We start from the raw sequence: 27,439 nt of genomic DNA on the forward strand, positions 1-27,439 counted from the left end.
CCACTGTCCATGTCAGCGACAAAGATGTTGAAAAGATCAATCCCAACACCGATCCCTGAGGGAAACCATTCATTACTGGTCTCTAGCCAGACATTGAGCCGTTGACCACAACTCTTTGCATGCAGCCATCCAGCCAGTTCTTTATCCACAGAGTGGTCCACCTATCAAACTGATGTCTCTCCAATTTAGAGACAAGGATGTCGTGTGGGACGGTGTCAAATGCTTTGCACAAGTCCAGGTAGATGACATCAACTGCTCTACACCTGTTCATCAGTTCTATAGCCCTCTTACAGAGGGCCACCAAATTGGTCAGGCAGGATTCCCCCTTAGTGAAGCCATGCTGGCTGTCACCAAGCACCTTGTTGATTTTCATGTGCCCTAGCATGCCTTCCAGGAGAATCTGTTCCAAGATTTTGCCAGGCACAGAAATGAGACTGATTGGTCTGTAATTCCCCAGGTCATCCATTTTTCCCTTCTTGAAAATTGAGGTTATATTTCCCTTTTTCCAGTCATCAGGAACTTCACCTGACTGCCATGATTTTTCAAATATGATGGACAGTGGCTTAGCAACATCATACTTCAGGACACACAGATAGTTTTCATCAGATCCCATAGACCTGTCCATGTTCAGGTTCTTAAGATGACCTCGAACCATATCCTCTCCTACAGTGGGCCCATGATCATCATACTCACAGTCCCCGCATCTGCCTCTCAAGACTTGGGTGGTAGCAGTCAGAGCCTTTGCCAGTGAAGACTGAGGCAAAGAAGTCATTCAGAACCTCAGCCTTCTCCAAATCCTGTGTAGCCTGTTCTCCTGAGTGCTTCCAAAGAGGGCCTACATTGTCCCTAGCCTGTCTTTCATTCACTATGTACCTATAGAGTCCCTTTCTGTTATCTTCCACATCCCTAGCCAAGTTTAATTCTAGCTGTGTGTCATGGGTTCAGCAGTAGCTCATGTTCTGCCAGGGAGGAGGGAGAGATAGGGTGCCTGGTGTGGGCTAGTTGGGGAGGTATTCCAACCACAGCACATCCTGCTCGGGGAGGGGACTAGAAGCTGGCCGGGAGGGAAGGAGTTAACACGCCGGGCTGGCTCTAGGGGAGGCAACTGGAAGCTGGCTAGGAGGGGAGGGGTGTCATGGTTTGAGCATGTTTTGAGGGTGTTTTTGTTCAAGGTTTTTTCCAGCCAGGTGGAGGAGGGGAGTCCGGGAGGAAGGAGAGACAGGGCACCTGACCCAGGCTAGTCAATGAGGTATTCCATACCATAGCACGTGATGCCCAGGTTGCATACTGGGAAAGAGAAAGCTGGAGGGGAGAGCTGGGGAGGAAAATGGAGGAGGGAGCACATGGTGCTCGGCCAGGCAGGGTGGAGTGAGTTTATGGGTCGGTGGCTGGTGGGGTGTTGTATTCTTTTCACTTGCTGTTTGCTGTATCATTATTATTTGTAGTAGTAAATGGCAGTAGGGGTTTTGTGTTATGCCTTAGCAATTAAACCGTTCTTATCTCAATCCGTGGGGGCTACATTCTTTGGATTCTCCTTCCTAACTCTCCGGGAGTTGGGGGACTTGGTTTAAACCACGACATTTTTTGGCGCCCAACGTGGGGCCCGAGGGTTTGAGATAAGAACAGTTCTGAGCAGATTTATGGTCTCTTGTCACAATGCTGATTTATTGGCTCTTAGAGGTTTTTCTCTGGATCTTGCGGTTTCGGGATTTTGCCGGGTACTTTGTGTATGGATTGGATGTGTTTGTGTCGGAGGCTTGTAATACGGTGGGGCTCCGGCAGCAGGGGGGGATGGACGTGGCCATGGACTTGGACTTGTATCAGGCCATCCCGCTGCTCTTCACAGTCCTTGTCCTTATCCTCGTCGTCGTCTGCGTGGAGCTGCGTGAAGCCAGGAAGGAGCGGCCCCGGGAGCTGCCGGCAGCTGAGGCTGCCAGGGAGAGCGGCACGGGGAGCCAAACGGCTGTGGCAGAGCAGCGGGAGCAGGCGGGGGAGGAGCGGAGCAGGGCGGTAGCTGAGCAGCAGGATCAGGCAGTGGGGGAGGTGAGTCCCGCGGCCATTCCCGACCCTCCAACAGCCGAGAGTGTCCCCCGGAAGTCGCCCGCCAACCGCCAGCAGGATGCAGGAGACTACGCAGCACTTCCCAGTAAGGCAGTGGAGGAACCGAGTCCCGCCGCCATTCCAAACCCCGCAGCGGCCGAGAATATTCCCCGGAAGTCACCTGCCGAGCCCCAGCAGGATGCAGGAGACCACGCAGCATTTGCCAGCAAGGCAGAGAAGGAAGATCCGGACTCAGGAGAAGAGAAGCTGGTGGTGGGAGAACTGGCAAGCACGGCAGCTACATCAGCCCCAGTGACAAGTGCAGCAGCAGCACCTGAGAGTTCTGATGGTTATGAATGACTTTTGGGTGCCCTTGGGACCTGCCTGCTGATTATGATAGGGATCAGCCTGTTGGCACACACACAGAGAGTGTTCTACCCACAACCATTTTGTCTGATCCCAAAAGTTAAGCAGAGTCAGGTATGGGTCTTGTCTAGGGTTAGACAAGGATATAGGAGCACCAGGAGACTGTCCCCAAGGCTGGACAGTCATGAGTGGCAGGGCATGTGGGACAGTATGGCCAGGTATCTGATCCACTGGGCCCCTCCAGTGCTTTGGAAGCATTGGAGGTGGAAGGCAGCTGTATGGAGTCCCCAGCAGCAAGGTGTAGAACTGCTGAAGGAGACAGTGAATGATTTTGAGCCTGGTGGGTCCAGATACTTCAGGCCATCATTCCAGAGATGCAACATAGAGATGTCTCATGATCGAGGGGTGGACTTAAGAGTGATGGTGTATTGAAAATGTGGGATCTGGGCATGACGTGAATGGTATGGAATAAGGGGTGGATAATGTCATGGTTTGAGCATGTTTTGAGGGTGTTTTTGTTCAAGGTTTTTTCCAGCCAGGTGGAGGAAGGGAGTCCGGGAGGAAGGAGAGACAGGGCACCTGACCCAGGCTAGTCAATGAGGTATTCCATACCATAGCACGTGATGCCCAGGTTGCATACTGGGAAAGAGAAAGCTGGAGGGGAGAGCTCTGGAGAAAAATGGAGGAGGGAGCACATGGTGCTCGGCCAGGCAGGGTGGAGTGAGTTTATGGGTCGGTGGCTGGTGGGGTGTTGTATTCTTTTCACTTGCTGTTTGCTGTATCATTATTATTTGTAGTAGTAAATGGCAGTAGGGGTTTTGTGTTATGCCTTAGCAATTAAACCGTTCTTATCTCAATCCGTGGGGGCTACATTCTTTGGATTCTCCTTCCTAACTCTCCGGGAGTTGGGGGACTTGGTTTAAACCACGACAAGGGGGAAGCTCTCTCTCTCTTCCGGGCTGGCCTCGTGGCGGCGGGTGGTATCGTATTCTCTCCCCCTGTTTGTCTCTTCTAACATTGATTTGTTATTGCTACCGGTAGTTATTTCTGTTATATCTTGATTGCTGGACTGATTTTACCTCGATCTGTGGGAGTTGTATTCCTCCGGCTCTCCTTCCCATCCCTCCGGGAGTGGAAGGTGAGGGGTGGGGAGGGGAAACAAAGGGGGAACTGTGCAGATTTAGTTTAAACCACAACAGTTTTTGGCGCCCAACGTGGGGCTCAAACCCACGTAATAACAACAAATCTGACAGGATTTATAGTCATTTGTCACAATGCTGTTTTATTGGCTCTCACAGTTTTTTCTCTTGATCTCACAGTTTCAGGATTTTACCAATTACTTTTCATATATATTAGCTGTGTTAGTGTTTATCAAGTATGGTGTTTGGGCGAAGGTTCTGGTCTCATTGTACTTTATGTTAATGACTTGTAATACAATAGAAGCATTGATCATGAAACTGATCTGGTTTATGCTCCCGGTATGGTCACCAACTTTATATTTTGGGAGGTATATAATAGAAGTGCTTAGGAATTTCACATCTTTTTTCTCCTTCTCGGGTGGTCAACCTGTGAAGGAGACATTCTTCTATCCTCCCAGTGTTCTCTCCAGATGGTCTACAACATCATTTGAGGGTTTTGAAGTTTTTGAATGGCCTTTTAATACTGTTGAGACTTGTATGCTGATTGTGATGGGGATCACCATAGTAGCACGCATACAGAGTGTGTTTTGCTCACAGTGATTTCATCTGATTTCAAGAGTTAAGCGGAGTCAGGTCTGGTCCGGTATGGGGGTTAAACGACGACATAGGAGGACCAGGAGATCTTCCCAGAGGCTGGACAGTCATGAGTGGCAGGGTGTGTGGGATAGTATGGGCAAGCATCTAGGTCAGTGGGCCCCTCTAGTACTTTGGAATTTTACTCCCGAACAAGTGAATAATCCAGAAGAATTAGTAAAACACCTAGATGAGGTGTGTTGTCGTCCTGGCCATACCAGAGATGGACAAATTACAGCAACGTGCTGGGGCTTGGCCTATGCTTATAGCGCCTCGATCGACATTATCCAACACCTTCAAAAGGAAAAAAAATGCCCCTGGATCTGAGAGCAACACAGAAGTCAGCGCAGCTCTTCCAACTCCAAGTACAGCAGCTACACCATCCCCAGCTGCAAGTACAGTTGCTACCCAAACTTCAGCTGTGACAGACAGTGCAGCTACCCCAGTAATGAGTACAGTTGCTACTCAAACTACAGTGATAATCACTGCATCTGAACTAGAGGACCAATTCGTACCAATATCGGTTGCTCCTGTACACAAGAGAAAAAACAGAAAGGAGGCAAGAAGGAAGAGGCAGGATGAAGAAACTATGCATCCACTACCTGGTCTAGTGTCTGATCAGGGGTCATCATCACACGACGAAGAAGAAGAGGTGACTCTCGAACTCGGACCTCAACTGAGATGCGGAATATGCGAAAAGATTTCACCCGTCAATCAGGGGAGCACATCATCACCTGGCTGCTCCGATGTTGGCATAATGGGGCCGATGGTCATGAACTAGCAGGTACAGAAGCCAAGCAGCTGGGGTCACTTGCTAGAGAAGGGGGAATTGACAAAGCAATTGCAAGAGAGAAAAAGTCCTTCAGTCTTTGGAGGCGGCTTTTGGCAGCTGTATGGAGTCCTCAGCGACAAGTTGCTGAAACTGCTGAAGGAGAGGGTGAATCGAGTCAGTTTGCCGAGGTGAAAGCCATCCAGCTGGCCCTGGACATTGCTGAGCAAGAAAGGTGGCCAGTACTTTATCTCTATACTGACTCATGGATGGTGGAAAATGCCCTGTGGGGGTGGTTGCAGCAATGGAAGCAGAGCAACTGGCAACGCAGAGGTAAACCCATCTGGGCTGCTGCATTATGGCAAGATATCGCTGCCCGGGTGCAGAAGCTGGTGGTGAGGGTACGCCATGTAGATACCCACATGCCTAAGAGTCGGGCCACTGAGGAACACCACAATAACCAACAAGTGGATAAAGCTGCTAAGATTGAAGTGGCTCAGATGGACTTAGATTGGCAACATAAAGGCGAATTATTTTTGGCCCGGTGGGCCCACGACACTTCAGGCCATCAGGGCAGAGACGCAACGTACAAATGGGCTCGTGATCGAGGGGTGGACTTAACAATGGACACTATCGCCCAGGTTATTCATGAGTGTGAGACATGTGCTGCAATTAAACAAGCTAAATGGTTAAAACATCTTTGGTATGGAGGACGATGGCTGAAGCATAAATATGGGGAGGCCTGGCAAATTGACTATATCACACTCCCACCAACCCGCCAAGGCAAGCGCTATGTGCTTACCATGGTGGAAACAACCACAGGATGGCTGGAAACATATGCTGTGCCCCATGCCACTGCCCAGAACACTATCCTGGGCCTTGAGAACCAGATTTTGTGGCGACGTGGCACCCCAGAGAGAATTGAGTCAGACAATGGCACTCATTTTCGGAACAACCTTATAGGCACTTGGGCCAAAGAACATGGCATTGAGTGGGTATATCACATCCCCTACCATGCACCAGCCTCTGGGAAAATGGAATGGTACAATGGGCTGTTAAAAACTACACTGAGAGCAATGGGTGGGGGAACTTTCAAGCATTGGGATACACATTTACCAAAGGCCACCTGGTTGGTCAACACCAGAGGATCTGCTAACAGGGCTGGCCCAGCCCAGTCAGAACTTTTACATATTGTAGAGGGGGACAAGGTTCCTGTAGTGCACATGAGAAATTTGCTAGGGAAGACAGTCTGGGTTACTCCTGTTTCAGGCCAAGGCAAACCCACTCATGGGATTGCTTTTGCTCAAGGACCCGGATATACTTGGTGGGTAATGCAGGAAGATGGGGAAGTCCGATGTATACCTCAAGGGGATTTGATTTTAGGGGAAAACAGCCAATGAACTTAATTATACGTTGTTGCTTGCTGTGTAATATTTTTATAGTCCATCAACTAGATGTCTTCAAGTCACCAGCGACTGGCCCTGACTTCCCTCTAACCATCGTCCCAACAGAGAATGAACTTTGATAGAACCAGATGAGTTCTGCAGTAAAGGGATGATCAACATCGGCAGGCAACAATCCAGCACTGCACACAGACTTTCCTGCTACAAAAGACTATTACAAACTTAACATCATGGACCAAATGGACTCAATTGCATTATAGGGATTGGTCCATGTATTAAGAAATGATTTCTTTCTATCTGTCTGGGTGTACGCAGATGTATATATATGTATATATGTATATCTATATGATGGTATATTGAAAATGTGGGATCTGAGCATGACGTGAATGGTATGGAATAAGGGGTGGATAATGTCATGGGTTCAGCAGTAGCTCATGCTCTGCCAGGGAGGAGGGAGAGATAGGGCGCTTGGTCTGGGCTAGTCGGGGAGGTATTCCATACCACAGCACGTCCTGCTCGGGGAGGGGACTGGAAGCTGGCCGGGAGGGAAGGAGTTAACACGCCGGGCTGGGCTCGGGGAGGCAAGCAACTGGAAGCTGGCTAGGAGGGGAGGGGGAAGCTCTCTCTCTCTTCCGGGCTGGCCTCGTGGTGGCAGGTGGTATCGTATTCTCTCCCCCTGTTTGTCTCCTCTAACATTGATTTGTTATTGGTACCGGTAGTTATTTCTGTTATACCTTGATTGCTGGACTGATTTTACCTCAATCCGTGGGAGTTGTATTCCTCCGGCTCTCCTTCCCATCCCTCCGGGAGTGGGAAGGTGAGGGGGGGGAGGGGAAACAAAGGGGGAACTGTGCAGATTTAGTTTAAACCATGACACTGTGCCTTAGCTTTCCTAACTTGGTCCCTAACTACCCTGACAACATCCCTGTATTAATACCAGGTCGCCTGTCCTTTTTTTCCACCTTTTATAAGCCTCTTTTTTCCTTTGAATTTTCCTCAGCAGCTCCTTATCCATCCAAGGAATTCTCCTGGTCCTCCTGCTGCACTTCCTTCTAGTTGGGATGCAACATTCCTGTGCTTTTAGTAGGTGATCCTTTAATATCAACCAGCAATCTTGGGTCCCCCTGCCCTCTAGGCCTGTATCCCATGGAACCTTACTAAGCAGGTTCCTGAAGATGCCAAAATCTGCTCTCTTGAAGTCCAGGACAGTGAGCTTGCTGCATGCTCTTCCCACTGTCCTGAGGATCTCAAATTCAACCATTTCGTGATCGTTCCAACCAAGGCTGCCCTAGAGCGTCGCATTTCCAATCAGCCCTTCCCTGTTGGTGAGCACAAGGTCAAGCAGGGCACCTCTCCTTGACAGGTCTCCTATTACTTGCAGAAGGAAGTTGTCTTCCACACAATCGAGGAACCTCTTGGATTGTTTGTGCAGGGCTGTACCATCCCTCCAACAGATATCAGGGTGGTTGAAGTCCCCCATCAGAACAAGGGCCTGCCAGTGTGAGGCTTTTCCTATCTGCCGAAAGAGTGCTTCATCCACAGGTTCTTCATCAGGCAGTCTGTAACAGATCCTCACAGTAATGTCCCCCATAGCTGTTTTCCCTTTAACCTCGACCCACACTCTATTGACTGAACACCTGTCCCCAGAAAGAGTTCCATACTCTCCAGCCTATCCCTAACTTAAAGGGCAACTGCCCCTCCCTGCCTGCCAGTCCTGTTTTTTCTAGAAAGCGTGTAACCTTCCATTCCATTACTCCAGTCAAAGGAGCCATCCCACCATGTTTATGTGATGCCTATGATATCATATCCCCATAGACTTGCACACATCTCTAATTCCTCGTTTGTTCTCCATGATACGGGTGTTTGTATAGAGACATCTGAGCCAAGCTCCAAATGAAGCCAGTTCATTGGCTGGAGTGGCTGGGATATGTCTACATTGCTTCAAGCCTTTATGATAGGGGTTTGCAACTGACTGGGTGTGTTGGAATGGAATGATCTCCCCCCCTCCTTCAACACATTTAGCTTAAATCTTCCTTAACCAGTCTGGGAAACCTCCTACTAAAACCCCTCTTCCCCTTCATTGTTAGACCTCAGACTGGCTCCACCAGCCCACAGTAGGTCCTGTTCAAGACAGGCAAACCCCTGACTATGGCACCACCCTTTTAACCATTTATTAAGCAGTCCAATCCTCCTAGCCTCTTTAAGCTCCTCCCTTGTATCCTGGAGTATTGATGAAAAAACAATCTCAGCTCCAGATCCCCTAACCAACTCTCCCAGGACTCTGTAGTCCTTCTTTATGTTCTCCAGGCTATTGCTATCTATATCACTAGTACCCACATGGAATCACTAGAAGTGGGTAATAGTCAATGGGACTTACTGGAGCAGACAGCCTCTCTGAAACATCCCTGATGCATGCCCCTGATGCAGGTAGGCAACACACCTCACTAGAGACTGGGTCAGGCAAACAGAAGAGTACTTCTACTCCTTTCAAAGTAGAGTCCCCTACTACTAAGACCCACAGCTTTTTCCTGGCAGCACCAGTAGAGATCTTCTTTACCAGTGCACCAGCCAGCTGTTTCTGGTACAAGGATTTTTCCTCATCAGCCCCCTGCAGGACAGCAAAGCTGTTCTGGGTGGGGACAACAGATTTAGGAGGAAGCCCCTATTTTTAATTGTCCTCTTCCTCCTTTTTTTGTTGTTGCTTTATTTTTTGTTACTGTTTTCCAGCTTCCCCGAGTTAACGGACTCCTTCTTTCCTCCATGAGCTACAGGAGACGCTTGAGGCCACTGCACCATCTGGGCCTGGAGCAAGCGTTCCTGCTTTCTCTCAGCTTCCCTGATATCTTTCAGCCTATTGACAACGTCCCGCAGCTCAGCCCTCAGGACCTCCACCAGGGAGCACCAGGTTCAGCCCTACTCATTGTGCACCCTCCCCTCACCAGACCAGTGCAGGCACTTTCTACACTCTGAGCTCTGCGCTGCAGCATCCCCTCTCATCGACTCTGTCTGGGTGCCTACACTGGCCATCACCTGGGTAGCGAGGGCAGAGCTCCCACACTGGGCCTTGGTCCTGCAGCAAGTGCTCACCATCCCATTCACCTACCCAACCTGCCCACACAAACCTCCTGGACCAGATCAGTTGACCAGCCCTGTTGACTCATGCTTCCTGGGGCAGTTTTTTAACTACTCAGGGTGGTGCCGTCCCTCCTGGCTCCACCCCCTGTGAGTCCCTGCTTGCCTCAGCTGAGCTGCCAGCTCCTGGGCAAGTCCTGTCGAGGATCTGAGGCTCTCTCGGTGGCTCTCACTGCTCTGAGTTGAGGTTACTGGACGCTGAGCTTCCCCCCGCTCCTGTGTTGAAGTCATCCTCTCTCGAGCTACTCACTTCAGCAATTCATATTGTATATATAATATTATATACATAATATATGTAAGTATATATTTTACATATATAATATATTATATATATCATGTATATAATTATATATATATAATTCATGAGGGAGAAGTTCATCCTTAATTTTATAAAGCCATGTTTGCACAAACCACCCATAGCAAATGGCCCTGACAACACCATTTAAGATGGGTGTAGAATGTGTGTGTGAATTTAATATATTAAACTGAAAGATTGTTTGCCCCAGACTGATCATATTAAAGTGGAAGCCAATCCTCAGTGAGATTAAACAGTAACTGATGAGAGAGACAAAGAGACTTTTGAATCAACGGAAGAAACAGCTGGAAGACAATTCTAAAGAAAACATCAATATACTCAACAGGAGGCAAGGGAGAAACCTTACAGTGGAAACAGCAGCAATAGGATCTGGTTTGTCACAGCAAGAAATCACCCCCTAGCATCATGACTACTGCCCAGGCTGGGCACAGCAGCTTCCCCAAAAGCTGCCATGAGCCACTGACTCCAGCTAGTTGGGTGGCCCTGCAGAGTGAAACTCACGGGGGCCAACGCCTCAGCTGTGTGTTTTGCCTCATGGGGAATGTGCTCTTCAATGTGTACACCTGCAGGTTGCAAGAGAGCAGTACAAATACAGGCAGAACACATCTTGCTCAAAGCCCCAGTCTGGCTTTCAACACTTCCAGGGAGGGGGCATACACAACTTCTCTAAGAAACCTGGTTCAGTGTCTCACCAACCCTCATAATAAAGAACAACTTCCTATTATCTAATCTAAATCTACTCTCTTTCATTTTAAAGCTATTCCCCTTTTTCCTATGCCTACATGTCCTTGCAAAAAAATCCCTCTCCAGCATTCTTGTAGGCCCTCTTTAGGTACTGGATGGCTGCTCTGAGGTCTCTTTTTTCCTCCTGACTAAACAAACCCACCTTTCTCAACCCATCTTCATAGAAGTGCTCCAGTTCTCTGATCCTCATTGTGACCCTCCTCTGAACTCGCTTAAACTTCTTATGTTGGGGGCCCCAGAACTAAACAGTGTTCTCCAGCTATGGTCTCATGAGAATAGAAGGGGAGAAGTACCTTCCTTAACCTGCTGGCTATGCTGCTTTTGATGCAACTCAGCCTACATTTGGCTTTCTGGGCTGCAAGTGCACACTGCCACCTCATGTTGAGCTCATCAAACAACACCCCTAAGCACTTCTCAGGGCAGCAGTATCCATTCTCTGACCAGCCTGTATTAGTGCTTGGGATTGGCCTGACACAGGTACAGAAACTTGCACTTGGTCTTGTTGAACTTCATGAGGTTCACATGGGCACACCTCTCAACCATGTCATGGTCCCTTTGGATGCCATCCCTTCCTTCCAGTGTCAACCGCACCCCACAGTTCAATGTTTTTGGCAAATTTACTGAGGGTGTACTCAATCCCACTCTCCTTGTCACCGACAAAGATGTTAAGTGATGCCAGTCTCACTGCTGACTCCTGAGGGATACCACTAGGCACCAGTCTCCACTTGGACATTGAGCAATTAACTGCAACTCTTTGAGTGCAAGCATCCAGACAATTCGTAGTCCAAAGAGTGGTCCATCTGTCACATACATGTCTTTCCAGTTTAGAGACAGGGATGTCATGTCTCAAATGCTTTGCACAAGTCCAGGTAGATGATGTCGTCAGCTGTTCTTCCCTTTTCCATCAATGCTGTAACCCTGTCATGGAAGTCTACCAAGTTTGTCAGGCATGATTTGCCCTTATTGAAGCCATACTGGTTGTCAGCAATCACCTCCTTATTGTTCATGTGCATTAGTACAGTTTCCAGGAGGATCTGCTCCCTGATCTTGATCGGCAATGAAGTAAGGCTGACTGGTCTGCAGTGCCCCACATCTTCATTTTTTTCCCTTTATAAAAATGGGTGTTATGTTTCCTTTTTTTTAAGTCAGTGAGAACTTCACTAGACTGCCACAACTTTTCAAATGTGATGGATATTGGCTAAGCCACTTCATCCAATATTTCCCTCTGGACCTGCTAAGGAGCTAAAGAGTTCTATCTTGCAATCATCAAACAAAACTAGATAGTAAAGTATCAGGGAAAAAAAAAGTACTACTTATATCTACAAGAATAATGGGTCATGCCATAATGCCACATGGTCTGTTTTCTTTACCTTATAAAATTTTGACAGGCAAAATTGATAAATAAGTTCTCTTAAAAATATGTGTATATTATATAACACAATTTGGTCACCTCAAATTTAGTACTTATAATGTCAGTAGATTTTTATAGAAATATGTCATATAATCTTGTAGAACAAGTTTCAGGCAATTTGCCAGACTTCTACTATGAACACATAGTTACAAAATCCCAGAGTCTACCAGTTGACTTAATTGTCTCTTAATTGACATAGGTTTTTCCAAAAAAGATATCTATATTCATGGATCATTAGACCAAGGATGTAGAACATTGTACTGCATTATTCATTTTGGGTGGTATTGTTAACATGGAAGAAAGCTAAATCACAAGGACTGTTTCATGTTTTAAGCTCAACCAGTAACACAGAACCATGCAGCCACTCACTCACTTCCCCCAGTCCCCCACCCCACCCTCCTCCTGGCGGGATGGGGGGGAGAATCAAAAGAATGCAAACCCCACAGGTTGAGATAAGAACAGTCCAGTAACTAAAATATAATACAAAACTACTACTACCACCAGTAATAATAATTATAAGGGAAATAACAAGGGGAGAGAATATGAAACTGGAAAGGGAAAGAAAAATAAAACAGTAAACACAAGTGATGCACAATACAATTGCTCACCACCTGCTGGCCAATACCCAGCCAGACCCGAGCAGCGATCTGGGCCTCCCAGGTAACTCCCCCCCAGTTTTTATACTACGCATGATGTGCTGTGTTATGCAGTACCCCTTCAGCTAGTTCAAGTGTCCTATCTCTGCTTCTTTCTGGCTTCCCATGCTCCTCCTCACTGGCAGAGCATGAAGGACTGGAAAGTCCTTGATTGGGGTAAGTGCTACTTAGCAACAACTGAAAACATCAGTGTACTATCAGCATTGTTCTCAGACTAAAGCTGAAAAAACAGCATTGCACCAGCTACTAAGGAGAAAAATAACTGTTACAGCTGAACCCAGGACTGTCTGACAAGACTGATGTATCCAGGTCACTTAGGAAACCAATGCCCTGTTTCTTTATGGAATCATGCAGACTTTAGGAAATAACTCTTCTTCCTGTGAGTTACTGCCAAACCACTCCCAGCTTCAGGTTTTGAGATATGAAAATTTCAAAATAAATTTCTCACCTAACTTTTTCACCTATAATAAATGCTCAGAGCAATGTAGAGATATTTCAGCCACTCCAGCCAATGAGCCGGCTATACAAATGCCTGTAGCACGGGGAAGAAAAAATTAGAGATGTGTGCATGTCTACAGGGGTATGATAAAATAGGCATCAAGGAAACATGGTGTGATGGCTCCTATAACTGGAGTGTTGGAATGGAAGGTTACAGAGGAGGGCCATGAGCATGACTGGGGGACCCCCTCTATTCTGCTCTCGTGAGACCTCACTTGGAGTATTCTGTGCAGTTCTGGTGCCCTCAACATAAAAAGGACATGGAACTGTTGGAACAAGTCCAGAGGGCCACAAGTGTAATCAGGGTACCAGAGCACCTCCCATATGAAGACAGGCTGAGCAAGTTGGGGCTGTTCAGCCTGAAGAAGAGAAGGCTGCGTGGAGACCTCATAGCAGCCTTCCAGTATCTGAAGGGGGGCTGTACGGATGCTGGGGAGGGACTATTCATTAAGGACAAGGGGTAACGGGTTGAAACTTAAGCAGAGGAGGTTTATATTAGATATAAGGAGGAAATTATTTACTGTTAGGGTGGTGAGGTGCTGGAACAGATTGCCCATGGAAGCTGTAAAAGCTCCACCCCTGGCAGTGTTCAAGGCCAGGTTGGATGAAGCCTTGGGTGGCATGCTTTACTGTCAGGTGTCCCTGCCCATGGCAGGGGGGGTGGAACTACATGATCTTAGGTCCTTTCCAACCCTAACTATTCTATGATTGTATTATTCTATCTATAACATATTCCTTCAGAAAAGTTGGACAAATTTTCTCTGGACATCCATAGAAGTTTAACTTAAGGAGTCAGAGTATACGTAGGACTCGGGTACCTAGAGTACTTGCATCTTTCTGAAAATCCCACCTTAAATGTATAAAAAGTGAAGACTAAAATGTGTTCCACATTTTCAGTGATGAAAGGAGCTTTCCAGTTGAAAACTTTTCATTTAATGCAATAAAATACAATGATTTGGTGAAAATAATTCCCCTTCAGAAATCTTTCAGAAGTTATCTTTTAAAAGAATTACTATCCAGCTGATGAAAACTAGAAAGTATTGACATATTTAAAAAAAAGGTTCCTGTTTGTTTTTCATTTAACTTTTTTCATTTCTCCTTTCTCTCTTTTCTATCTTTTTTATTTTTTATCTTTTTTTTTTTTTAATTTTCCCCATGTCTGTGGGTGTTAGGTTTTTTTGTCCTTCTTAGTGATTGCTAGAGAAGACCTCCTTCTCACTTGAGGTTATATTCTGTCAATCAATTTAAATACTGCTCCACAATAGCATTCCTCCTCCCTGACTTGTATCTCACAAGTAAGCAAAGTGAATTTTTCAAGGGTTGCTTGCAGATTTGGAGATGAGAGACACATACAACAGCCAACCTACTGCAGTGCCTCTAAGAAACTGATCGTGTTCTGCTGTGACAGAGTAAGACTTCGATGATAATGAAATTTTCAGCTGCAGAAATTATTCTTTTTAATTTATTTGAAAGGGGAAGAGGCTGAAATTATTTTCAATTTCAGGATATGCTTTACAGCTTGACTTTCCTTTAAGGACTAACTTTTGGTTCAGGGGCAGGTGTGGGGTTCCTACTAACGTTACCCTGTAGAAACGACAGCATTCCAAGGAGCTGGAGTTTTTAAATTATTCATTAAATCTTTTTCCTTAGAGAACACATCCTTCAGTCTATTACTTGAAAACTAAATTAGAGGGGTAACAGCAATGCTACCTACTGAGCTTACAAACTTCAGGAAACTGTGAGATACAGATGAGACATAAGGGAATAGAATCCATTTAAAAAATGCAAATTATTGAATTTCTCCCGTGCCTTTCTCATGCTGATGATGTCCTTGTGTCCAGTTCCATGCAAGCCAACAGTAATCTTTTTCTTTTCCCAATTGATTTTTGCATGTTTTTCGGTATTGGCATGTAAGCATCCGTTTGCTGTCTTAGTTGAGAATTTACAGAATGTCCTGAGGTCCAATGTCATCTCTGCAGATACTTGATCCTGTTTCAGAGTATCAGATAATTTTCCCCTCATATTAAAAAGTGCCTTACTTTCTAAAATTACTGGTATGTCATCTCACTCAACAGAGAATAAGAACTTTTTTCAATGTAATATCTGAAAGAAGTAGGTTATTTCTCTTGTAAAAGTTTTCTTCATTTTCATGAAAACCAGGGAGTTAAATCTGTTTCTGATTCTCCAAACAGCACTTTGGCAATTATTTTCTAGGTTTAAAAGTGACATTAAAAAGGTTTTATATACTTAATTTGTTGTTTGGGTTTTTTTTTTTAATCCTATGTTCTGACATTAGCATTCTAGCTATGCACATGCAATTTGTCCATGAATGACTAGTGAAAAGTAGTTCACAAATATGTTCAAACTCCTGCAAGATTTTACAAATCATATGAATAGGATAAAACTCTTAAATTTTCTTTTTTTCTTTTTTTTATTTTTTTTTTATTTTAAAACAGAGAATTAAGGTAAAATGTCCTGGAAGAGTAACAAACAGAAAAATGTTAGTCAAAAAAAAAACCAAAAGCAATTATTTAACAACTCATCATATTGCAGTTCTTGACTCCAGGAGCCTGGGGACTTTCTGTAGCACCAGATATCACGAAGGAGCTTTCCTTCTCTGGTCCACCTGGTCTGAAGGCAAAGGACAGCAAGCACAGTCAGGTTCTTCCATCTTATATTTACATTTCTAGTGTAAACTGAGAAGTGCAAAAAAAAAAAAAAGGCCTCTCACTAAACATCCCTTCATCCAGCCCATGACTGATGTCTGTGTGGTATCATTACTCTTTTCATTCTACTAGTGTCTATTAAGTCCATCTGGAATTGCTAGGGGGGATCAGGCATGTCAAAACAAATTTGATTGCCTCCCACTCTGCTCCAGTTTCAGTGTGAGATTGTCTAGAGGGAAGAAAAATATGTCTCAAATACAACAAAGTGTATTATGACTCAACATAACTGGTAGTCTGTGCATATTGCATGTTTACCTACTATTGTTCATAATTTTTTGCTCATCATTTGAGGAAGAAGTCATGCAGATATATGGAAATTTTCTGTCATGGCAAGGATATGATCAAGTAATCAACCTTTTGGTCTTCGAAAATTCTCTGCAAAAATAAATATATGGTTTTTTATCTTGTTCAGATGTAAGGCTTGTAACTATATCCTGGCACATAGAGGTTATTTATGACTGGAATGAAAGAATGAATGCACAAAGACTGGTTTTATATAATATTTAGGTAAATGACACCACCATAAAATACAATTTCATGTTTAAAATTTATATTTGCATAGAAATAAGATTTTTCTTTGTGCCTTTGTGTGCATGTGTCTGTGTAGTTATAGAGATACAGGTACTGACAGATAGCTATAGATATATGCATAGATGCAGATAAAGATGCATGCTCTTAAAGAAATAGAAAAAAAAAAGAAAATACTCAGGGTACTAGCTTCTCAGTTGGTTGAAACCAGTGCCTCTTTTTTCAAAGACAGATATACGCACTGCCCCTTAAAAAATAATGAGAGAAGGGCAAACATACAGAACTGAAGAATTGTTATTAAGGTCTTTTCCAACCCTAACTATTCTATGACTCTATGACAGAGGACAGCTTTCCTGGTGGTGATTGAGCACCTGTCTGCTGATTGGAAGTAGTACTTGAATGACTTGTTTTGCTTTGTTTCTGTGCACAGCTTTTGCTTTACCTGTTAAACTGTCCTTAACTCAGCTGACAAGTTTTCTCACTTTTACTCATCCAATTCTCTTTCCCATTCCATTGGGATGGAATAAGTTTTGCTGTATGTCCCACTGACTCTGTGGATCTGAGATGAGTGAGGCAATGCAACAAATAGTTAAAATGTTAGGGAAAGTTAGACACATACATTTATTTCAGTCTGAATTTATGTCAGATTAAAGCGAGCACAAAGTTACCATCTAATGAAGCCACATTTTTTTTTAATACTAGTGAAAAAGATTCAAATGTAAAAACATGGGTACCATAGGCTAACTTTTGACAGATAAGCTGATTACAAAATACCCACAATATGTCGTTGACAGATCACAGTTGGTCCTTAATACAATTGCACATTCAAATGTACAGTAAGTATATGGGATACAAAGCACTCAAAATTAAAGTTTTCCAGAGTTAACTACGGATATGTTAAGGAAAAAAATCATTATTGAAGACTACTCTCTAACTGCACTAATGTAACTTTACAGCAGGAAAATCTAAGTGGAATTCAGTTTATAGTTTCAGAAATTAAAATTTCACTATCTCTACTTTACTTTTACATTAAATGTAAACTCTCATCTAGTCAGTATAGTACTAACTGTGTACCTAAGCATAAAAGACCTTGTATTTAGAAAGAATTGTACTCATATTGTAGTTTTATAATTAGGAAGACCTTCATGGGTAATTAGTTTTACAGTCTAGGGGATGGTACTCATAGCCACAGCAACAAATTACTTTCTTAAATGTTCCTCATAACCTCAGTGTTAAGGGATATTAGGAACAGCTACCACCTACACCAGCAGGAGAAATTCTTGCTGGGCTGCTGGAGCCCAACCTGGTGCCTGGGGACTCGAGGTTCTGTCCAGGTTGACAGGTGAAGCTGCTGCTTTCCTCTTTGCGGTCATGAGGCTGAGCACATATCCCAGAGATGCACATTACACACAGGAGACACTAAAAAGGCTCCACAGATCCCCATATCACTGTTTGGTTCAGCTTGATGGCCACTGGCAAACATGAAGTACTCACACACTTGTTCCACAGGTGCCTAACATTCTTTGGGTCCCCCCATATACCAGTATAGACCCTTCACCCACTGATATCCTTTTCCAGACCTGGAGCCTCCTACTCCCTTGCTGTTCCAGGTTGGAGTTTGCCAGTGGCTACACAGCTACACACCCCAACCACATCCTGTTTGGGGCAGGTAGAGACACTTGCCCTCAGCAGCGGTGTCCTCAGCACTTACTGACTTCAGTGTTGCTAGACAGATGAAACTGAGTGCCAGTGTTTCCATTGGTTAAAATGTAAGATTCCCAAGTAAATTACCTTCAATTAAGGAAAACAGGATGAGATTATTGCACATAAGGTTATAGAACACTTTTTGACATAGATTAACTCAGGTTACTATCCTTCCCAACATTTCTGAAATGAAAACAATATTCCACAGAAAGATAGTGGTGATATTTCTGACTTACTGGTAGCTGCTAAAAAAATTTTATTAAAAGGAAATCTATAAAACGCTCTAAAAACAGCATCATTTGATCTTTGTGGAATGTGGAAAGTCTGTAAAGACCTTTAGAGCAAGAAAGGAAGAGGGGAGCAAAGAAAATATATTCATCTGAAGTTTTAAAAAATAAAAACTAGACCTCTAGCTTAAGCTTGTGCTCTGTGTATGAGAGAGAAAGAGAAGGGCAGAGAGCAGGAGAGCAAACATGAGGTAGGATTTAACTTCCAAATCATCAATGATTTAATAAAATATATGCAAATATAAGGTTCTCAGTGATAATTGTATTTTTGCATGTGTTGGGAATGTAAGTAACCAAGTATGGGGAAGATACTCTCTTCCCCATATGGTATGCTCCAATTATGGTAAAGACAACCGAATAAGAATGGAACAGTATAAGCATGACTATCATTGAGCAACAAAGACCCAACAGAGCAACCTCTTAAAATTACCCCACTATTAGTAACCTGTTACTGTCTCCTGATTGAAGCTTGCAGCTTCTTAGATACAAAACTAATCACCAGATAACTGCTAATCTATGAAATGACACTTCATTAGTTCTAGCATTCATGGAACTGCTCACTTAAAAATTGTAACTCTAGAAGCAATAAAGATGAATTAAATGTAAAAGAATGTTCATGTTCTTTATTTCATTTCCTTTTTTATTATTATTAAACACTTACTAATTTCCAGCTTGTCAACAAGCATGTAGAAAAAGTTCATTTATAATATTAGCTGAATCACTGAATCTTACCTATTTTGCAAAAGAAGTGTGTTTATAAAGCTGTATTCTGTAAATTAAAATTTGAAATTACATTTTGCCTGGGGACGGCAATTTTTGGCTTCTGTGTAAAAAGACCTGTACTTAATTGCCATCTTTATTGTTTGTTTTTTCTGATTTACCTTTTGGTTGTCTTCTGTTTATTGTTAGCCCTATTATTAGTGAGTGAATCTACCAGTCTTTTTTGTTTACTGCATATTTTTTTCCAGTGTACCATGCTTTCCAAAGACTTAGAAAGTTTGTGTATCTGTGTTTTACCTTGCACACCCTTAAGGGACTCATTTTTCAGTAGTAGCACCAGGCCCTACAGTATAATGCTTGACTTATTTTTCTATCAATGACTGTTCTATAACTACATAGTTTTTTCTATTTGTCGCTGTCTAGAGGATACAGCACTGACCCTGCCTGCTCAATGTGCAGGGACTCATGCCTGCAAGGACTAAAGCTTTATAAAACTTATTCCTGCATCTTTACTTGTCATATCAGCAGCTTCATCTGCAGAAATACATTCTGAGTAAGCCTGAGGTAGACAATGCTTAATTCTCTATCACAAAATCTTCCAGGAAGAGAAGAGAGATTCAGCTGCAGGGCATCTATCCTGTCAGTACCCTATTATCCTAACACACCGTTTATTCTGTTACTGGTTTTAACCTGGCCTTATTCAGTCTCATTATCATGTTAGAGCCTTCCCCTGGATTACTGTATAGCAGCACACAACATATTTTTATTTAGCTGATTTTCTGAGACTCTGGGTTTTTCTTGTACCTGCTTATTGTGTATCTGTGAACAAACAGATTTCAGAAGATTTCCAATATTTAAATTAGATGTTGTAAAGTCAAAATGCGAGCCAGTTTTAAACTAAGAAGGAAAAATAAGCAAACAAATAAATAAGCAGTAACAGCTGTTCATAAAAAAGAAATGATAGTTCCTAGGTTCTATTCTTTCATACCTGACAGAATGATCCATGCTTTGCATAAATATGAAGCACAGTTGCATAGAACAGATATCTATGTGTTGGATCACAAAGGTTACACATCAGTTACTATTTTCCTCCACACATTTTTTATCCCCCAAGGCTTCTAACACCTTACAGTAAACCTAGCGCACCAAATAAAACAATCATATGCAGCAGAATCAATATCTATCAAAAAGAAATAAGGAAAGATTAAGGGCACTAGCAACCTGTAATTTATTAAAAATAACTCCAATTTTATGAAATTATTTCTAGGGGATTTAGGGAGTATTTGTCAAAGAAATATATTTTTCAAAACTTCATGATGATTCTGAGACATCCAGCTAAAGATGAAGATGGTGGCTAAGTTTTGTAAAATGTAGTTGGGTTTTCAATGGACTAAAAGGCAGAAAATCTCAAATAATCAATAAAAGTTTGGAACACTAAAGTAATTTGATAATTTCAGATTTGAATTTCTAAGTACATTTTAATGTTAAATAACTTTGTTTAACTTCATTTTTCTCAATTTAATAGAAATATAATTGTTTTGGGTTTGCTGTATCATTTTTTCACCTGTAATCAATGTTTAGAAAATATGCTAATTCTCTAACAAAGAATATGTTTTCAAAACACATTTTCCTTGTAAAATTACAGGACTCTTAACAGTATTTTAGCCATCTAACAATATGGAATAGAGAGTTTTCAGACAATAAACCTTTTGTCATTCTGACTACATCTATTAATCAGCTTTTCAGGAGAAACCATTCACTTGAGTAAGATATATAGATCTCATCTTTTGCTTATTAAAGATAAAAGAAGAAAGTATGAAGAAAAATTATTACATTCTGAAATTGCTTTTTAAATTATTGGGTGACTAGCACAACCTTACAATCTTGGAAAAAATATCAATATGAATATCACTGTTACCCAGGACTCTTTAATCAACATACTTATGCTATCAAAGGTTAAAGGCTATGTCTCGCAGTGTTTTGAGGATTGCACTGAGAATATCCATAGAAAAACTTTACATGATTTTGTTTGTAAAACCAGCAGACCTGTAAATACATGCTATAAATAAGCTCTATGAAGAGAAAGTCATTCTGTAGGGCAGGTAGGATCCTGTGTGTCCATCATGCCCTGTGCCTTAGTGTGGGGTGAGTAGAATTTCACATATGCTAACAAGGCTAGCAAGGTTTCTATACACTGTCTATAGGTCCTATGGGATGAATTAAAGTATAATGGCCATGAAGCACCTTAGTTTTAAGAGGCTGTCAGGAATCTGAGATTTCTAGTTTCAAGTATACAAGGTTGATGGCCATATTCTTTGGTGTTCAATTTTAAAAGAACTGACTTCTCTAGAGGTTAATTTCTGTAAAGCCCTCCAAAACCACACACTGGCGGTGTCATTTTGTGGGTTTTTTTTTTTTTTTTCACTCTCTGTGTTCTAGTGACTGGCAAATACTCCTATGTGATTCTATGTATATCAAGATGAAATGATGGGAACTAATTAAGTAGACTAAAGTACTGAAGTAATTAAAGAAACAACTCCTGTAATATGAAATACAATTACTGTGAAGTGTTGTTAAAACCTAGAGTAGATTTGTGTTCACTTTAAAAATTAAATAAAATTAATGTCAAGTCTTGCAGTTGATGTACTTGGATAATTTAAGATTAAGTAATTCTATAGAATGAGACTTTGTCCACTGAAGTGAAAGAAGAGAACACTGATAGGTATGCTGATTCTGCAAGTGAAACAGTTTTGATGCCATAATCACTGAAACACACCTGTTCTAATAATTTAGGTTCTTGTTCAGGGTCTTACAGAAAGCACGCAATATTTTTTTTCTGCCACTATCATAGTCATCATGGTTGATTAGTCAAAGGAGGAAAATTGATAACACAGTTTCTCAGAGGGAAAAGTCATTATGCAAGATTTCAGGAATAACGTGAATCTATTCTTAAATGTGTATATACACAGAAGAATGTTGGAATATTAAACCAAAGAGTAACAGAAATGTATTTATTTTTTATTTGTAGTTTCTGTATGTTAGAAAATTTTAAATTGCAGAATGAAAACATATTGCAGATCAAGCTTGAGCTAAAGTTGATCAAAAAGTGTCAGGATCATGAGAAAAATCCATGCAAGTTGTAAAAACTGATAAGACTGAGTTTGTTTGCTTTAGAAATGCAATTATGATTTAAAATCAGCTGTGTTTTGCTATTGTAGTACAATAAACACTGCAAATTAACACTGCTGGAACCTCATGTTTATTTCAAGTGGGTATCATATGTGTAAGCTTCAGTCTGGTTTTTCTTCATGACAACATTCCCTAAGATATCTGATCCAAATAAGCAATACACTTCTTTTTCTTTTTAACAAGGAAAGCAAACTTTGAAATTATTTACAGAAGGAAACTGATCCTGATAATTCATAGTCAGAAGATTTTTATTATCCTCTAGTGCTTTACTAACAAAATTATTAATCCATATTTTTTTTTTTTCATTGTGTTTCTCCCTTTTGTATTAATGGACATATGTAAAGAAAATGTCTATCACTTATTGTCTAGTCTAAGTTTTAACACTAGACTTAATGAAGTAACTAAATATTCACATCTGTCTTTCTGTAATCAAGAGTTTTCAGGTCTGTACTTCAGAAAACATAATTACATCCTGCATAATGGGCTTATTATAGGCAGAGCCGTTTTTAATATGGTTACTTGTTTAACTCTAAATGTTAAAATTAAGCTGTCTACCTAATGACTATTCAAAAAAAAAGATCTAGTGACCATGCAGTGATCAGAGACCCAATGACAAAGTGGGGAACCCATATAACCAAAATCAACAACTCCTAAGACCGTCCAAGGTGTATGATTAAGTCATCACCCATATTGCAAAATCCAGTAAAATGTTTCGGCATAATAAACTGTTTCCAGAATGTTATTCATACTAAGACTGACTATTGCACAATTGGTGTAGCACTTAACTATGAGGCATCTGGGGGAGGGTGCAATTTTGGAAATTAACATTTGGGACTGTACAGGATTTATCATAGGCTATCTACAGAAGGCTTAGGTGAGGAGAGAGACCAAGACATATCAGGGAGGAACACGTCTGAAAAAATGGAGGGAAAGGAATAAAAGAAGCCAGTCACTTGTAGGCTGGCAGCTGATCAGTACACAAGTCTGGCTCAGCCCTCCACAGTCTGTCTTATCTTCTCATTAAACTTTATTTCCAACTTTCTTCTCTGTGTGAATACGCTCATTATTTTCTATGTGAATATGTGGGGAGGGATACAAGCAAAGTGCTCCACTACTGAACTTGAAGCTGCCAGCAGATGTCTGGTATTTGGATGCTCAATTTGGTGCCAGATCTTACAAAGACTGAGATTCTGGGAGCTAGATGATAAGGACATGCCTGAAGGGTGTTTTGGTTTGGTTTAGGGTGTTTTGGTTTGGCTTGGGTTTTTTTTTTTTTTGTTTGCTTTGGTGTTTAAGTACAGTAGGGCAGCTTTCTGGCTCTGAAGGTGTTTGGCATTGAATGGCACAATTTCATACTATTAAACTTTCCATTTCTAAGCACAGGTTGTTGTATACAAGCTATCGATTATTGAATGTTTCCTGAGCCCCACAATCTTCAGAAACATTTTCGGGAATTCTTTGAGGTAGGACTAGTTGGTTTGTGTCAAAATCATGCAGGGACTATTCTAACAACTTTACAATATAGACAGTTAATTTCTAATGCCTACGAAGGTTCCTAGAATTGCTTAGTTTCTGAAATATGCGTAGCCTCACAGACTTAATAACATGTTGCGCTGTTTACAACTATTTCACCTTATTAATGTTTCTCCTCATTAATTTTTGTAGCTTATTTTGCTTATTTAATTTTCTAAATGAAATTAGTCTTTCATTTTTCATAGAATCAATCATAGAATTGTTTGGGTTGGAAAGGACCTTAAATATAGTATCGTTCTAATCCCCCTACTGTGGGCAGGAGCACCTTCCATTACACCAGGTTTCTCAAAGCTCCATTCAGCCTGGCTGTAAACACTCACAGGAATGGAGCATCCACAGGTTCTCTGGGCAACCTATTGCCATGTCTCACCACCCTCACAGTGAAGGATTTTTTCTCAGTACCTAATCTAAGTCTATACTCTTTCAACTTAAAGCTGTTCCCCACATCCTGTCACTACATGCCCTTTAAAAAGTCCCTCTCCAGCTTTCTTGTAGTCCCCTTTTAGGTACTAGGTACTGGAAGGCAGCTCTAAAGTCTCCCTGGAGCCTTCTCTTCTCCAGGATGAACAACCTCAGCTCTCTCAGCCTGTCTCCAGAGCTGAGCTGCTTCAGCCTTAGCTCATTCTTGTGGCCTTCCTCCCAGTTCGCTCCAACATGTCCACATCCTTATGTTGTGAGCCCCAGAGCTGAATGCAACACTCCAAAAGGGTGTCTCATGATAGTGGGCTAGAGGGGGATAATTACCTCCTTCAACCTGCTTGTCATGCCTTTCTTTTTCCTTTTTATTTTCTATCTTCCTTTTTTTTTTTTTTTACTTAACTGCAAAATTATGTGTCCAAATTATAAATATTTTATTTCTTGAAAATCTAAAGGGCAAAATAGAACTGCTAACAGTTAAAAAATATTTAACATTTTAAAAGGACTATATATTATGTAGCATTTTTTTCTGAGACACTTATCAGAATCTAAATCAGACAAATTGTCAGGAAAATAGCTTCTGAAGCTATTGTTTCTGCATTTAATAACTTCCAAAAATTAGCATTCTTTTTAGTAAATCATTTTAGATGTACTCATACCAATTACATACACAGATGTGAAAAAAGCCTTCTTTAAAATTATATATCTATCCTTGTTTTTTTGTCAGATTGTTTCCATACTACCTATTATAAGAGAATCACAGGATTCTTAGGAAGACAAGTAACTTTAGTGGCATTCAGAGGATGACACAGAGAACTTTAATTAGTAACCTGCCTTAAAATAACAATCTTCAGAAAAACCTTGGCTGAAGCATAATGGTACCTTTCAAATACATACTGAGTGTCTCAACAGGAGCTTCACCCATCCCTCACAGTTGGTACATCCATACAGTAAGTGTTCAGAAAAATAGGATGTTTTGGTAAGATTTAACAAGAAACTATTATTTTGCAAAATAACCAAAGGATTAGCTCACTTTTCCCCAAAGTGCAGTAGCTAGATTTCTATCTCACATAATAGAACCCTATCCACAAAGATGTAGGGCTTCTTTGAAATTAGTCTCCTATGCAGATGCAGAAGCAAATGCATAAGGTTGAATGGAGGCAAGTAAAAGCCTCATCCCTGGAAATGTTCAAGGCCAGGCTGGATGGGACTTTGAGCACCCTGGTCTAGTGGAAGGTGCCCTTTCCAGTGGACCATTGGAAATACATGATCTTTAAGGTCTCTTCCAACCCTAGCCATTCTACAATTCTATAATTCCACAGTTATTTAGGTGCAACATAAAGTTCAGGAAGTGTCTTCGCTACTAAGGGACCGTAACTCAGAGATTGTACCATTGATATGATCATCCTATTCCTTCTTTGTGTCACATGCTTTCCCCACAGCATTAGTTCCTGCCTGCTGTCAAAGAATTAGCTGATTGTCATTGTATTAGCTGATAGGATCCAATGCATAGCTTGTCTGTTAGAATAACTTTAAGGATGCTTATGTGAGAGAGGAGAAAGTTGTGGTTCCTATCACTGTTCCCTGGGTATCTCTTGTTTATATCCAATAGCAGTCTGACTGTAAAATGCACATCTATTTCTTCAGACTAAAGTAGTTCTAACGGGGTTCCTAGAGACTTCTGTATTTTAAGACATTTACTATTGATTTTAGATACTTCTGAAGTTAGAAAAGGATTCAGAAAAGAGGAATTGAATCATTACATGAAAGCACTCCCCCTCACCCCCCCCACCCCACCCCCACCCCCCTTGTGGTTTTCTGGTCCACAATTTCAGATAAAGTTTTTATTTATTACCCATGTGTACATTTTAGCTCAAATTATTGCACAAGTCTGAGCAGATTTTCAGTTCCCTGAGAGAGAAAATAAGGTGCAGTCTGTCCTATTGACAGGGTGGAGAGCACATTCAAAATACTGAATTCAAGCTTGGACATAAGCAGCAAAACACAGCACAGAAGTATCTTACAGTGCCCGTTTAGATGAAGAGAGTAAGTTTTTCTCAAAGTCTGCCCTAAAGTATGTATGCAATTTACATACAAGGGCTAGAGATAAGAAGCTGGCGTTCATAAGCCCTGAGAAATACTCTGTCTTCAGTTACATGCAGCAAATGTTACACCAAACATCTTACTATGGGTGCAAGGACAAATGAAAGACAAGAGTTTAAGATTAGTTTAAGATTAGACGCTAAATATCTTGTCTAATCCAAACACAAGAATCATTTCTACTGGTACAGGTACAAAAGTTCGTATTATTTAATTGCTTCAGAAAAGCATAAAAGCTAAAAATGCTGATTATAAACTTTCTGGTATGTACACCTTTGGTGTTATACTTACCATTTCAGTTCCTATCTAAGCCCTAAGGTTCATAATTTGCTTTCTTTCTCAAGTAGAATAAAAGTGGTTTTCAGTGAGCCATCTGGCCTGGGTTCAGCAGTAGCAGTTATTTTTCTCCTTAGTAGCTGGTGCAGTGATGTGGCTTTGACTTTCAGCCTGGGAACAGCACTGATAACACAGATGTTTTTAGTTGCTGCTCAGTAATGTTTACTTTGACCAAGGACTTTCTGAGTCTCATGCTCTGCCAGGGAGGAGGGGAAGCTGGAAGGAAGCAGAGATAGGACACCTGACCCAAACTAGCAAAAGAGGTATTCCATACCACAGCACATCATGCCCAGACGTAAAACGGGGAATGGGGCGTAGTTACCTGGAAGGGTGAGATCACTGCTCGGGCTGCGCTGGATATCGGTCGGCAGGTGGTAATGGTTGTATTCTCTTCCATTGTTATTTCCCTTATCATTATTATTATTGGTGGTAGCAATAGTGGTTTGTGTTATAGCTTAGTTACTGTTCTTATCTCAGCCTGTGGGATTCTCCTCCGCATCCCTTCAGGAGTGGGTGGAGGAAGGGGTGGAGTGAGAGAGAGACTGTGTAGCTGGACTTAAACCATGACAGTCATCAGTGTTCTGAATTCTTGTCGTGGTTTAAACTAAATCTGCACAGTTCCCCCTTTGTTTCCCCTCCCTCCCTCACCTTCCCACTCCCGGAGGGATGGGAAGGAGAGCCAGAGGAATACAACTCCCACGGATTGAGGTAAAATCAGTCCAGCAATCAAGGTATAACAGAATCACTAACGGTACCAATAACAAATCAATGTTAGAGGAGACAAACAGGGAG

The sequence above is a fragment of the Melopsittacus undulatus genome, chromosome 2, assembly GCF_012275295.1.
Source record: "Melopsittacus undulatus isolate bMelUnd1 chromosome 2, bMelUnd1.mat.Z, whole genome shotgun sequence".
Taxonomy (NCBI): Eukaryota; Metazoa; Chordata; class Aves; order Psittaciformes; family Psittaculidae; genus Melopsittacus; species Melopsittacus undulatus.